Source organism: Furipterus horrens, unplaced genomic scaffold, assembly GCF_987537825.1.
Source record: "Furipterus horrens unplaced genomic scaffold, mFurHor1.1.pri manual_scaffold_17, whole genome shotgun sequence".
Taxonomy (NCBI): Eukaryota; Metazoa; Chordata; class Mammalia; order Chiroptera; family Furipteridae; genus Furipterus; species Furipterus horrens.
This window is the reverse complement of record NW_028327187.1, coordinates 31,832,372-31,846,305: the sequence shown is the minus strand read 5'-3', so window position 1 is coordinate 31,846,305 and position 13,934 is coordinate 31,832,372.

Below are 13,934 nucleotides of genomic sequence, written 5' to 3'. Positions count from 1 at the left end.
AGTCTTCCCCAAATTCCACACCACCATCAAAATACACCACAGTTCCCAAACTCCAAGATATTTATGTTAACATAAAAACCAAACCAAACCCACACAATAACAACACCAAAAAACACTCCTCACAATTTCTTTGTGAATAAAGAAACACATTTCCCAAGATAAAAAAAAAATTCCCACTTAGTATACACAACATTCTGGTCTCAAAGCTCCAACATGCTGAAGCCCTAGGAAGGAGGCCCAGGCAGCAAAATACAATCTCATCTCCCTGTGGGTCATAGAACATAAATAACACCAACACAGAGCTAATAAGAGGACTCATTATCCTTTGTTGTGGCTTTCAGGAAACCTTTCATCAAATTTATTGCCAGAGCTGATGCACATTATTGTGTTCTTTATTAGGCATTCTTCTCCCTGAAGATTAATTCAGGACTTTATGAAGCTGTGTATTCCAGTGTAATAGATGACTGTAAGTAAGTTAAGAGGTGTCACATTCACATCACTATATACACATGGAATTGTAGTAAAAAATCTGATAAAATTCTTGACATAGTAAGTATATTGGTTTAAACTTGACATGACAACTCTCCCTTTGGACCAGTGCCAAAGTGGGAATGTTTAAGGTACATTCAGATTTGAGTTAGATAGATACTGTAAAAATAAAAACAGTTGCTGTATGTTCCATCAATTACCTCTGTAAGATGACAATATAACTTTTAAGGAAGTGAAATATTTTGTCATATCACAGGATCTTGCATCTCATCTCCTTGAAATCACCAGTGCCAGAATACTGGATTGAATTGATAAAAATAAACCAGATATTTATACATGTGTCTATGACCTAACTCCCATGGAAATGAATTAAAACTTGTTTAACTTATACATCTGAAACAACTTTTAATTTATAATAGCATGCTGATATAAATTAAACTTTGAATTTGTCTGTATGAGTTTAAATCAAATTCATCCTTCCAATGCCTATTATCTTCCAGGTGCTCTTCAAGTACAAGGAAAGTGTTTTTTTTTAATTGGAAAAAAAGCTGAAATGATGGTTTAAGTTATATACAATGAAAAAACTGAAGGATGATTTAGTTGATCATTTGAATGTTATTGAAGCATCTTTGCAAAGAGAGCTGTGTCTAAATCAGAAAACACAAAGCCAGATATATATTTAGTAAATCTATTCAACTTGTTCAACATAGGGGTTTCATCTGTGTTATCTACATATGAAAGTGGACATTTAATAATTTTCCTTGGTCACATTTACTGAAAACTTAAATTGCCTCTTCTTTGTTTTGAAAAATGCTTCATAGATCTGAACTCAAGGTTAAGAAGGTATTTACATAGCTGCACTAAGATTAATGTCTAGGAGAGGGAAGATGGCGGAGGAGTGAGGGGAGGCTGCACTCTCAGGCTCCTGATACCCGTCTATAGTTTGGGCTAATTGCAGACAGAACATCTCAGTGAGCAGCTGGACACTGGCAGGAGTCGAACCTTGGCACTGCTGGATTAGAGAAAAACCATCTGGGAACAACCTGTTTAGTGAGGAAAGTGGAAGAAAAGGGGACAAAACAGGATTCCTGACTGGGGTGGCTGCCCGAGCTACAGCTGAAAGGATACAAAGGCTTTTTGGTGACGACAGGCTTCCCCAGAGGGGAGTCAGGAGGAAAGCAGATCTCTGCCCACTGGCAGAGGTGGGACTCGACCAGGCGGCATTGGTGCTGGAAGATGGGAGACAGGGTGCTGCTAAGCAAGTGAAATTGTAATTTTTCCTTTGTATTTTTCTCTTGTGAACTGCAGAGAGTGGGAGGAAAGCTTGGGGGTGATAAAACATTCTTGAGGAGTGCAGGCGCAGAAGTGCGCTCACTCACTCCCCAACCCTCCCCTTGGGTAGTGGGTGCGCATAGGGAAGTGCCCTCATTCACTGGCCCAGTTGCGCAGGGCCCTGAGTCCAGGTGCCCCTCAGACACACCCCAACAGACATAAGATCAGTGCCTCAATGGGCACAGGGAGTGCCCACTGGATACGCAGAAGACTGTGCACAGTCGCCCCTGGCCAGCTCCAGTGGGCGCCAGGCCTGAGTGCCAGGCCGGAGCACAAAGCATTTGCTCAGGCTCTGCTCGTGCCCGCCCAGGCAGGTAAGGGCACGGTGGGCGGCTGCTGGAACGGTGGGCGGCTGCGGTGCCAGAACAGAAGGCAGCAGCGACTCACAGGCACTCACTTCTACTGAGCACAAGTGTTCGGGGCACCACCCTAAGAGGCGAGAGACCAACTCCCAGAGTGCTGCGCTGCAGGCCTGAAGCTAGCTCACCAGCCCTTGGGCTAGCACGGGCGTGTGAGCCCAAAAACACCTCGCCGACATCAATAGGCACCAATCGCTCACTTCCACTGTGCACAAGTGTCTGGGACCCAGCATTGGCAGGTGAGAGACACACTCCCAGAGCACAGTGCAGCAGGCCTGAGGCTAGCTCCCCAGCCACCTTGGGAAACTCCCAGAGCGCTGCACAGCAGGCCTGAAGCAAGCTCTCGGGCCGCCTTACCGGCTCACAGGCGTGCCTGCAAGGACACCTTGGCTACTTCCAACAGGCACCGAAGGAATGTGCTGTGCGGGGCCCACTGCTGCAAAGAAAAGGGACCACTGACCCACCTCATTAACTGTGGATACAGAAAAACAAGACAACACACAAAGGCTGAACTGACATCTCCACAAAAGAATTCAAGATAAAGTGGATAGAGTGACTCTCAATCAACTAGCCAGAAGGAAGATCCTAACAAAAAGCATCTGAAATATAACCAGACAGCATAAACAAATGACATAAAAGATACCCCAAGAACATCAGGCTCAGGAGATCAAAGAGACTGCACCACTGAAACCCCCAGATCTACCATAAAGAATCTCATACCACAAAGGTGGGAAAGTAAAGCAGACAAATCCAAATAACAAAAACAAACAAGAAGAATCCAACATGGTAAGATGCAGAAACAACCTCTCAATGAAAAGAAAAGAGGAATCCCCAGAAAGAGAGGTAGATGGAATAGACATAACCCAAATGTCAGACACAGAATTCAAAACAATGGTGGTGAAGAAGCTCAATATACTCGAAAACCTTAAAAACAACTAGAACAGCCTCCACGAAAGTTACCAACAGCTCCAAGAAAATTATGCAGAACTTGCAGAGAACTACACCAGCATAAAAAAAGACATAGAAACTATCAACAAGACCCAGGAAGAAATGAAGAATGCAATCTCTGAACTGAAAAACACAGTAGAATCAGTCAAAAGCAGACTAAACGAAGCAGAGGATCGGATTAGTGAGTTAGAAGATAATGTAGGAAAAAATTCACAGATGATACAGCAAAATGAAAAAAGATTTAAAAAGTATGAAGAGGTAAGGGAGTTACAAGATAGCATAAAGAAGAACAATATAAAAGTAATCAGAATTAAAGAAGGATCAGAAGAACAAGAAATAGATAAACTGATAGGAGAAATAGTGACAGAAAATTTTCCCAACCTGATGAGAGAAAAAGTCATCCAAGTCCAGGAAGCATAGAGAGTTCCAATAAAGAGAAACCCTTAAAAACCCACTCCAAGGCAAATCATAGTTAAAATGGCAACATTCCAAGACAAAGAAAGAATCCTAAAAGCAGCAAGAGAAAAATAGCAAATCACTTACAAGGGAGTTCCGATAACGCTATTGACCGATTTCTCAACAGAAGCACTACAAGCCATAAGGGAATGGTCAAAAATATTTCAAGCAATGAAAAACAAAGGCCTACAACCAAGAATACTCTACCCAGCAAGGCTCTCATTCAAAATGGAAGGTGAAACAAGGAGTTTCTCAAACAAAGAAAGACTAAAAGAATACATATCCACCAAACCAGCATTGCAAGAGATGCTAAAGGGAATACTATAAGAAAAAGGAAGAGAAAAAACAAAAAAAGAGTAGAGGAACAGAGGTACAAAAGGAAATGAATAAATACATGTCAATAATAACCTTAAATGTAAATGGATTAAATGCCCCAATTAAAAGACATAGGGTAACGGAATGGATAGGAAAACAGGACCCACATATTTGCTATCTACAAAAAACACATTTCAAAACAAAAGATTTACAAAGACTGAAAGTAAAGGGATATAAAAGAATATTCCAAGCAAATGGACCTGAAAAAAAAGATAGGGTAACAGTCCTCATATCAGACAAAACAGATTTCAAAGCAAGGGCAATAAAAAGAGACAAAGAAGGACATTCCATAATACTTAAAGGAACAATCCATCAAGAAGATATAACACTGATAAAAATATATGCACCCAACATAGGAGCACCCAAATACATAAAGAAAATACTAGATCACAAGAAGGATATTAACAACAACACACTCATAGTAGCGGACTTCAGCACTCCATTATCAACAATAGACAGATCATCCAAGCAAAGAAACACCAAGGATATACAGGCATTGAACAACACACTAAACCACAGGGACTTAACTGATATATATAGAACTTTTCACCCCAAAGAAGCAAAATATACACTTTTTTCAAAGGCACATGGGACATTTTCAAAGATAGACCACGTAATAGGACACAAAACAAGCCTCAACAAATTCAAGAAAATTGAATTCATATCTAACATCTTTTCAGACCACAATGCCTTGAAACTAAAAATCAACCTCAGAGAAAAAAAATCAAAGACACCAAAACTCATGGAGAATGAATAACATGCTATTAAATAATGAATGGGTTAACAATGACATGAAAGAGGAAATCAAGAAATTTCTAGAAACTAATGATAATGAACACACAACAGCCCAGAACCTATGGGACACAGCAAAAGCAGTCCTAAGAGGGAAGTTCATAGCAATACAGGCATATCTGAAAAAAATAGCAGAACCTCAAATAAAAAATCTAATCCTAAAGGTACAGGAAATAGAACAACAACAAACAAAGCCTAGGGCAATAAGAAGGAACGAAATCATCAAGATCAAAGCAGAATTAAACTACATAGAGACTAAACAAACAATCCAAAAAATCAACCAAACTAGGAGCTGGTTCTCTGAAAAAAATAAACAAAATCAACAAGCCTCTAGCCAGGCTCATCAAGAAAAAAAGAGAGAAGACCCAAACAAACAAAATCAGAAATGAAAGAGGAAGAATCACAACGGATACCACAGAAGAACAAACGATAGTAAGAAATTACTACGAACAACAGTATGGCAAGACATTTCACAACCTAGAAGAAATGGACAAATTTCTAGAAACACATAACCTTCCAAAACTTAACCAAGAAGAAGTAGAAAGTCTCAACAGACCAATAACAAAGAAGGAAATTGAAACAGTAATCAAAAATCTCCCTGCACACAAAAGCCCTGGACCAGATGGCTTCACAGGTGAATTTTACAAAACATTTAGGGAAGAACTAACTTCTACCCTCCTCAAAATATTCCAAAAAATCCAAGAAGAGGGAAATATCCCAAACTCTTTCTATGAAGCCAGTATTACCCTAATCCCAAAACCAGGTCAAGACACAACAAAGAAAGTAAACTACAGGACAATATAACTAATGAACATAGATGCTAAAATCGTCATAAAATTTAGGCAAACAGGATCCAGCAATACATCATTACCTGAGTGATTATCTGTACGCATAAGCCTCACTTAATCCTCTCTGCAGCGCTGCCTCCTGAGACTCAACGGTTCGGCTGAACTAAATGGCTGGGTTGGGGAAGAACGGGGTGGTCTGTGGACTTCACTTTAAAACGGGTTTCTCTTTTCTATCCTAATGGCTTGGACAGAAAAGGCCCAGAGGTCTGAGAGGGGGAAAAACCTAAACTATTTACCTCAGCCCAAACTAAGTATAATGGGCAAAAGGGTTTTGGACAGGCGAGATGTACCTAGCACACCTTCTTACAAAGAAGCTTTTTTTTTTTTTTTTTTTTTCCTTTCCCTAATATGGAACATTGAAAAATTAATCCCTGCCTTCTGTCATCTAGTAGTTATGGATTGAATGATGTCTTTTAACCCTTTTCGCCAAATCTGTTGCCCCCCAGAACACAACAAGGACACCAGCCTGTTAAACCAAGCACGGCGTCGACCAGAGACAGCCAACTGACCTGGAGTCTGCACGATCCCTCCCCATGTGGGAAGGCCACCCTCCCCTCCACACCCCCACTCTTATTAGGGTTTTCTGGACCCAAGGGTAGGTAGGACGACGACCATGTCCAGTTTGAAGCAGCTAGAGGAGCTTGAGACCTTCGCCCATTGTCCTTTACAAGATTACAAAGGGTCCTAATATTTGAGAGGGGGGGGATAGTTAATTTTTATGAACCAGGGGTATGGACTTGGGGGGGATTGCTGGGGGAGGGGGTGCTGGGTGGAGGGGAACAAGGGGGAGAAAATTGGAACTGTTGTAACAATATAATCAATAAAAACATTATTAAAAAAAAAAAAAAGATCATACACCATGATCAAGTAGGATTCATACCAGGGTTGAAAGGATGGTTTAATATTCGCAAATCAATAAATATAATACATCACCTAAACAAAATGAAAGACAAAAATTACATGATCATATATATAGATGCAGAAAAAGCATTTGATAAAGTACAACACCCATTTATGATGAAAACACTCAGCAAAATGAGAATAGAGGGAGCATACCTTAACATAATTAAGGCTATATATGAGAAGCCTGAAGCCAACATCATACTCAATGGACAAAAACTGAAAACATTCCCCCTGAAATCAGGAACTAGACAAGGCTGTCCACTCTCTCCACTTCTATTCAACATAGTGTTGGAAGTCCTAGCCACAGCACTCAGACAAGACAAAGAAATAAAAGGCATCCAAATTGGGAAAGAAGAAGTAAAACTATCAGTATTTCAGATGGCATGATAGTATACCTAGAAAACCCTATAAACTCCACTAAAAGACTACTCGATATAATAAGTGAATTTGGCAAAATATCAGGGTACAAAATAAATATACAGAAATTTAAGGCATTTCTGTACACCAACAATAAAATATCGGAGACAGAGTCAAAAAAGAAAATACCATTTACTATAGCAACAAGAAAAATAAAATACCTAGGAAAAAACCTAACCAAAGAGATAAAAGATCTGTGCACTGAAAATTACACTATAATGAAGAAAGAAATTAAGGTAGATACAAATAAATGAAAGGAAATACTATATTCTTGGATGGGAAGAATCAACATCATCAAAATGGCCATACTACCCGAAGCAATTCACAGATTCAATGCAATTCCTATTAAAATACCAAAGACATATTTCACTGACCTAGAACAAATACTCCAAAAATTCATGTGGAACCAAAAAAGACCCCGAATAGTAAAAGCAATCTTGAAACAGAAGAACACAACAGGAGGAATCACGATACCAGACATCAAACAATACTACAAAGCCACTGAGATCAAAACAGTCTGGTACTGGCATAAGAACAGACATATGGGTCAGTGGAACAGAATAGAGAGCCCAAAAATAAACCCAGGCCTCTATGGTCAGCTAATATTTGATAAAGTAGGAAGGAACATAAAATGGAGTGAGAAGAGCCTCTTTAACAAATGATGCTGGGAGAACTGGACAGGGACGTGCAAAAAAATGAAACTAGACCACCTACTTACACCGCACACAAGAATGAACTCAAGATGGATTAAAGACTTAAATGTAAGCCATGACACCATAAAAGTCCTACAGGAAAACATAGGCAGGAAACTTTGAGATATCCCACGTAGCAATATCTTCACGGATACATCTCTTAAAGCAAGAGAAATAAAGGAAAAAATAAACAAATGGGACTACATCAAAGTAAAGAGTTTCTGCTCATCAAGAGAAAACATTAGCAAGATGAAAAGGAAACCAACCATATGGGAAAACATATTTGCCAATGATATCACAGACAGGGGACTGATCTCCAAAATATATAAAGAGCTTATATGACTCAACATCAAGAAAACAAACAACCCAATTAAAAAATGGACAAAGGACCTGAAAAAACACTTCTCTGAAGAGGACATACAGAAGGTCCATAGACACATGAAAAAATGCTCAACATCAGTAGCCATCAGAGAGATGCAAATAAAAACCACAATGAGATACCACCACTTTACACCTGTCAGAATGGTCATCATCAACAAATCAACAAACAACAAATGCTGGCAATGTTGTAGAGAAACAGAAACCCTACTACACTGTTGGTGGGAACGCAGACTAGAGCAGCCACTATGGAAAACAGTATGGATTTACCTCAAAAAATGAAAAATGGAACTGCCTTTTGAACCAGCAATTCCACTGCTAGGATTATACCCAAAAAATTCTAAAACCCTAATTCAAAAAAACTTATGCACCCCTATGTTTATAGCAGACCTGTTTACAATAGCTAAGTGCTGGAAACAGCCTAAGTGCCCATCTGTAGATGAGTGGATCAGAAAACTGTGGTACATTTACACAATGAAATGCTATGTAGCAGAAAGAAAGAAGGAACTCCTGCCATTTGCAACAACATGGATGGAACTAGAGAGAATTTTGCTTAGTGAAATAAGCCAGGCAAAGAAAGCAAAATACCGTATGATATCACCTAATACAGGAAACAAAAGAACAACACAAACAAATGAACTAAATAGGACAAATAGAATAGTAGTCAGTAGAGGGGAGGGGGGAGGGAGAGAAGGGAGATAAGTAAAGGAAGGGTCTAATCAAGGAACGTGTATAAATGACTCATGGACATGGACAACGGGGAGGGATATGATTGTGGTATAAGGGATGGGCTGTGTGGGGGTAGCAATGGGGGGAAAATGGGACAACTGTAATTGAAAAACCAAAAAATAAAAGGAAGAAAAAATTAAAAAAATAAAAAAAGATTAATGTCTATAGGGGATGCCTTTCATCTTTAGTGCAAATGACAGAAAATTAAATGGATTACTAAACAAAAACAACATGTACTTCTAAAAGCACTTACCATGTGCCAGATACTGTTCTAAGTGTCTTACATATATCAATCAATGACACTGTGAGTTAGGTACTATTATTCTCATTTTAAAATGAGGAAAACTAAGATAGATGTTTACAGAGCTAGTGAGAAGCAAAGCCAAGATTGCATAGTAGGCAGAGGTAGAATCATTAGCCCCTATGTTATGAGAGAAAGATTGAGAGGGAGAGGGATGAAAGGAGGGAGAGAAAGAGAAAGAGAGAGAGAGAGAGAGAGTGAGAGAGAGAGAGAATGAATGAGAATCTCCTACATTGTAGTTTGGAAACATTGAATTATAAAATTTAGAAATCTCTTGAAATATTATCTGCATTCATGACTTATTGATAGCTTTTTCAAATTGTCCCATACTTAAAAAACATTTATTCAGAATAAAAACAAAAATATTAGTTTTAATTAAATCCTAAAAGAGATTTCTTCACAATGATCAATTGTCAATGGCATGATCTTTTATATATGTTAACTTCCCTACCTATTGAATAAATGGATAAAATGATTCTTCTGTAATTCTAATATTCAATGCTTCATTCAGTCACAGTTAGAAAAATATAGCACCTGCTTGTGAAAATTATGGCCAAACAGACAATATGGGATAAGAAGTGTAATTAGAGGTCCAGAAATTAACTTTCATTATTTAGACTGAAATAAGATGATTATTTTTCTTGATTTGGCTTCAACAGTTATAGTAGGGAATGCGGATATGTTGGTTGTATTTTTCTTCTTTTAACTCTTATTTTTCAAAAAATTTTTTCCAACTTTTCTTTATTGATTACATTGTTACAATAGTTCCAATTTTCTCCCCTTTTCTCCCCTCCACCCAGCATCTCCCCCCCAAAAAATCCCCCCCAAGTCCATGCCCATGGTTCTTAAAAAACAACTATCCCCCCCTCTCAGATATTAAGACCCATTGTAATCTTGTAAAGGACAATGGGCGAAGGTCTCAAGCTCCTCTAGCTGCTACAAGCTGGACATGGTCATCGTCCTACCTACCCTTGGGTCCAGAAAACCCTAATTATAGTGGGGGTGTGGAGGGGAGGGTGGCCTTCCCATATGGGAAAGGATTGCACAGACTCCAGGTCAGTTGGCTGTCTCCGGAAAACGGCGTGCTTGGTTTAACAGGCTGGCATCCTTGTTGTGTTCTGGGGGCAACAGATTTGGCAAAAAGGGTTAAAAGACATCATTCAATCCATAACTACTAGACGACAAAAGGCAGGGATTAATTTTTCAATGTTCCATATTAGGAGAAAGAAAAAAAAAAGAGGAAAAGAAAAAAAAAAAGGCTTCTTTGGAGGAAGGTGTTCTAGGCACATATCACCTGTCCAAAACCCTTTTCCCCATTATACTTAGTTTGGGCTGAGGGAAATAGTTTAGGTTTTCCCCCTCTCAGACCTCTGGGCCTTTTCTGTCCAAGCCATTAGGATAGAAAAGAGAAACCAGTTTTAAAGTGAAGCCCACAGACCACCCCATTCTTCACCAACCCAGCCATTTAGTTCAGCCAAACCGTTGAGTCTCAGGAGGCAGCACTGCAGAGAGGATTAAGTGAGGCTTACGCGTATAGACAATCACACAGATACTGCAATCATAGGCTTATGTCCTTTGAAAACAGAAAACACGTGTTACTTTATGAAACATAACCCACAAACAAGTCTCTAAATCTGTAAGACTATCTTATTGGGAAGACATCCAGTTGCAAGGCACTTGACATTCTATTTGCCTGCAACTTGAATATCTTTGATGATATCACAGACATGGTTTAATTTTCAAGTGAAACCATATTTTAAATGAGAAGAAACTTTTAAGACGGTTAGTTGCCCTATTTTATACTCTACCACTCATCATTGTGATTTTCCTTGAATAATGATTTTTCTCCCTAAGGTTACCCTCCTTGTCTTTAAAGGGACTACATAAAGTCCATTTTTAATTTATCCTGTTCATTTGCATAAACATAACAAGAGCAGCAAATGATCACTTATGATCTTTAGTTCTGCTTTGCTGGAACTTACCCAAGAAATAATTGGGGTGACCCTCAGTCTGTTCTTCAGGGCACAGAAGCTGAGCCACATATCTGGCATTCATCTTTGCCTGTACACACCTGTTTTTTCCAAGTCCTTCTGGTTTTTCATTGTGCCTTAATGTCCCTTCTAGCCATCTTTCAGGAAAACAACCTTCGTTCCTTCCCTGGAAAGATTGCTGTGGACCGCACAACCAACCATGGTACCAGGCCTTTTATCTCGGGGGCTTTTATTACCTTTGAAAGTCATTCCCAGTTCCTTACAGCTTTTTGGTAACAACTTGAGCCCAAGTATGTCTCCTTTAGGCTTGACATTCCAGTGAAAGACTTGGTCAAAAAAAAGGAAGTTCTATTAACATCTGGTCTTATTAGGTCTATGCAAAGAAACTTATGTCATTACTTACTTGTTTAGAATGCCAAATTCTGGAGGGATCAAATAGGGAGAAAAATATACAATGTGAATGAAAATCTTTGACCTAATATTCACTGAACTGGCATTTCCATTCTTCATATTTTCATTTTTCCCCCACTAAAAAAAATTTTTTTGTTTTTCCATTACAGTTGTCTCACTTTTTTCCTCCTCCTGCTTCCCTGTACCCTGCCCCTCCCTTCCTCCACATTCAGCCCCTACTTAGTTGCCCATGTCCGTGGGTCATTTATACATGTTCTTTGACTTGACACTTCCCCTTCTTACACCCTTCTCTCCCTTCCCCCCTCCCCCCTTGTTACTGTTAGTCTACTTCTTGTTTACATACCTCTGGTTCAATTTTGCTCATTTGTTTGTGTTGTTCATTAGTTTCCTATAATAGGTGACAGCATAAGGTATTTTTCTTTCATTGCCTGGCTTATTTCACTAAGCATTATTCTCTCTAGTTCCATCCATGTTGTTGCAAATGGTAGAAGTTCCTTCTTTCTTTCTGCTACATAGAACTCCATTGTGTAAATGTACCACAGTTGTTTTTTCTTTTACTATTTTAAATGTATTTTATTTATTTATTTATTTATTTTTTAATGTTTTTTATTGATTATATTGTTACAACAGTTCCAATTTTCTCCCCCTTGCTCCCCTCCAGCCAGCACCCCCTCCCCCAGCAATCCCCCCCAAGTCCATACCCGTGGTTCGTAAAAATTAACTATCCCCCCCCTCTCAAATATTAGGACCCTTTGTAATCTTGTAAAGGACAATGGGCGAAGGTCTCAAGCTCCTCTAGCTGCTTCAAGCTGGACATGGTCGTCGTCCTACCTACCGTTGGGTCCAGAATTGCTGGTTCAAAAGGCAGTTCCAATTTTAGGTTTTTGAGGAAATTCCAAACTGTTTTCCACAGTGGCTGCACCAGTCTGCATTCCCACCAGCAATGCACCAGGGTTCCCGTTTCTCCACATCCTCGCCAGCACAAGTTGTTTGTTGATTTGTTGATGATGGCCATTCTGACTGGTGTGAGGTGGTATCTCATTGTGGTTTTTATTTACATCTCTCTGATGGCTAGTGATGTTGAGCATACTTTCATATGTCTATGGGCCCTCTGTATGTCTTCTTTGGAGAAGTGTTTGTTCAGGTCCTTTGCTCATTTTTTAATTGGGTTGTCTGTCTTCTTGGTGTTGAGTCATATGAGTTCTTTATATATTTTGGAGATCAATCCCTTGTCTGAGATGTCACTGGTGAATATATTTTCCCATATGGTTTGTTTCCTTTGCATCTTGTTGATGTTTTCTTTAGCTGAGCAGAAACTTTTTAGTTTGATGTAGTCCCATTTGTTTATTCTTTCCTTTATTTTCCTTTCCTTAGGAGATATATCAGTGAAAAAGTTGCTACGTGGTATATCTGAAATTTTCCTGCCTATGTTTTCCTCTGGGACTTTTATGGTATCACGGCTTACACTTAAGTCTTTGATCCATTTTGAGTTTATTCTGGTGTATGGTGTGAGCTGGTGATCTAGTTTCAATTTTTTCCATGTCCCTGTCCAGTTCTCCCAACACCATTTGTTGAAGAGGCTCTTTTCACTCCATTTGATGTTCTTTCCCCCTTTGTCAAATATTAGTTGACCATATAAACCTGGGTTTATTTCCGGCTCTCTATTCTGTTCCATTGATCTATATGTCTGTTTTGATGCCAGTACCAAACTTTTTTGATTACCGTGGCCTTGTAGTATAGTTTGATAACAGGTATTGTGATTCCTCCTACTATGTTCTTCCTCAAAATTGCTGTGGCTATTCGGGCTCTTTTTTGGTTCCATATAAATTTTTGAAGTATTTGTTCTAGGTCTGAGAAATATGTTGCTGGTATTTAATAGGGATTTCATTGAATCTATAAATAGCTTTGGGTAGTATGGACATTTTAATGATGTTGATTCTTCCCATCCATGAGCATGGTATATGCTTCCATTTATTTGTATCTTCTTTAATTTCTTTCTTCAATGTTATGTATTTTCCTGAGTACAGGTCTTTTACCTCCTTGGTTAAGTTTATTCCTAAGTATTTTATTTTTTTGTTGCTATGGTAAATGGGATTTACCTTTCAGTTTCTATCTCTGAGTTTTTGTTGTTGATGTATAAAAATGCCTTTTATTTCTTAATATTGACTTTGTATCCTGCTATTTTGCCGAATTCACTTATTAGGTTGAGTAGTTTTTTTGTGAAGTCTAAAGGATTTTCTATGTACACTATCATGTCATCTGCAAATATTGACAGTTTTACTTCCTCTTTTTCAATTTGGATGCCTTTTATTTCTCTTTCTTGTCTGATTGCTGTGGCTAGAACTTCTAAGACTATGTTGAATAGAAGTGGAGAAAGTGGACATCCTTGTCTTGTTCCTGATCTCAGGGGGAATGCTCTCAGTTTTTGCCCATTGAGTATGATGTTGGCTTCAGGTTTCTCATATATGGCCTTTATTATGTTGAGGTATGCTCCCTCTATTCCCATTTTGCTG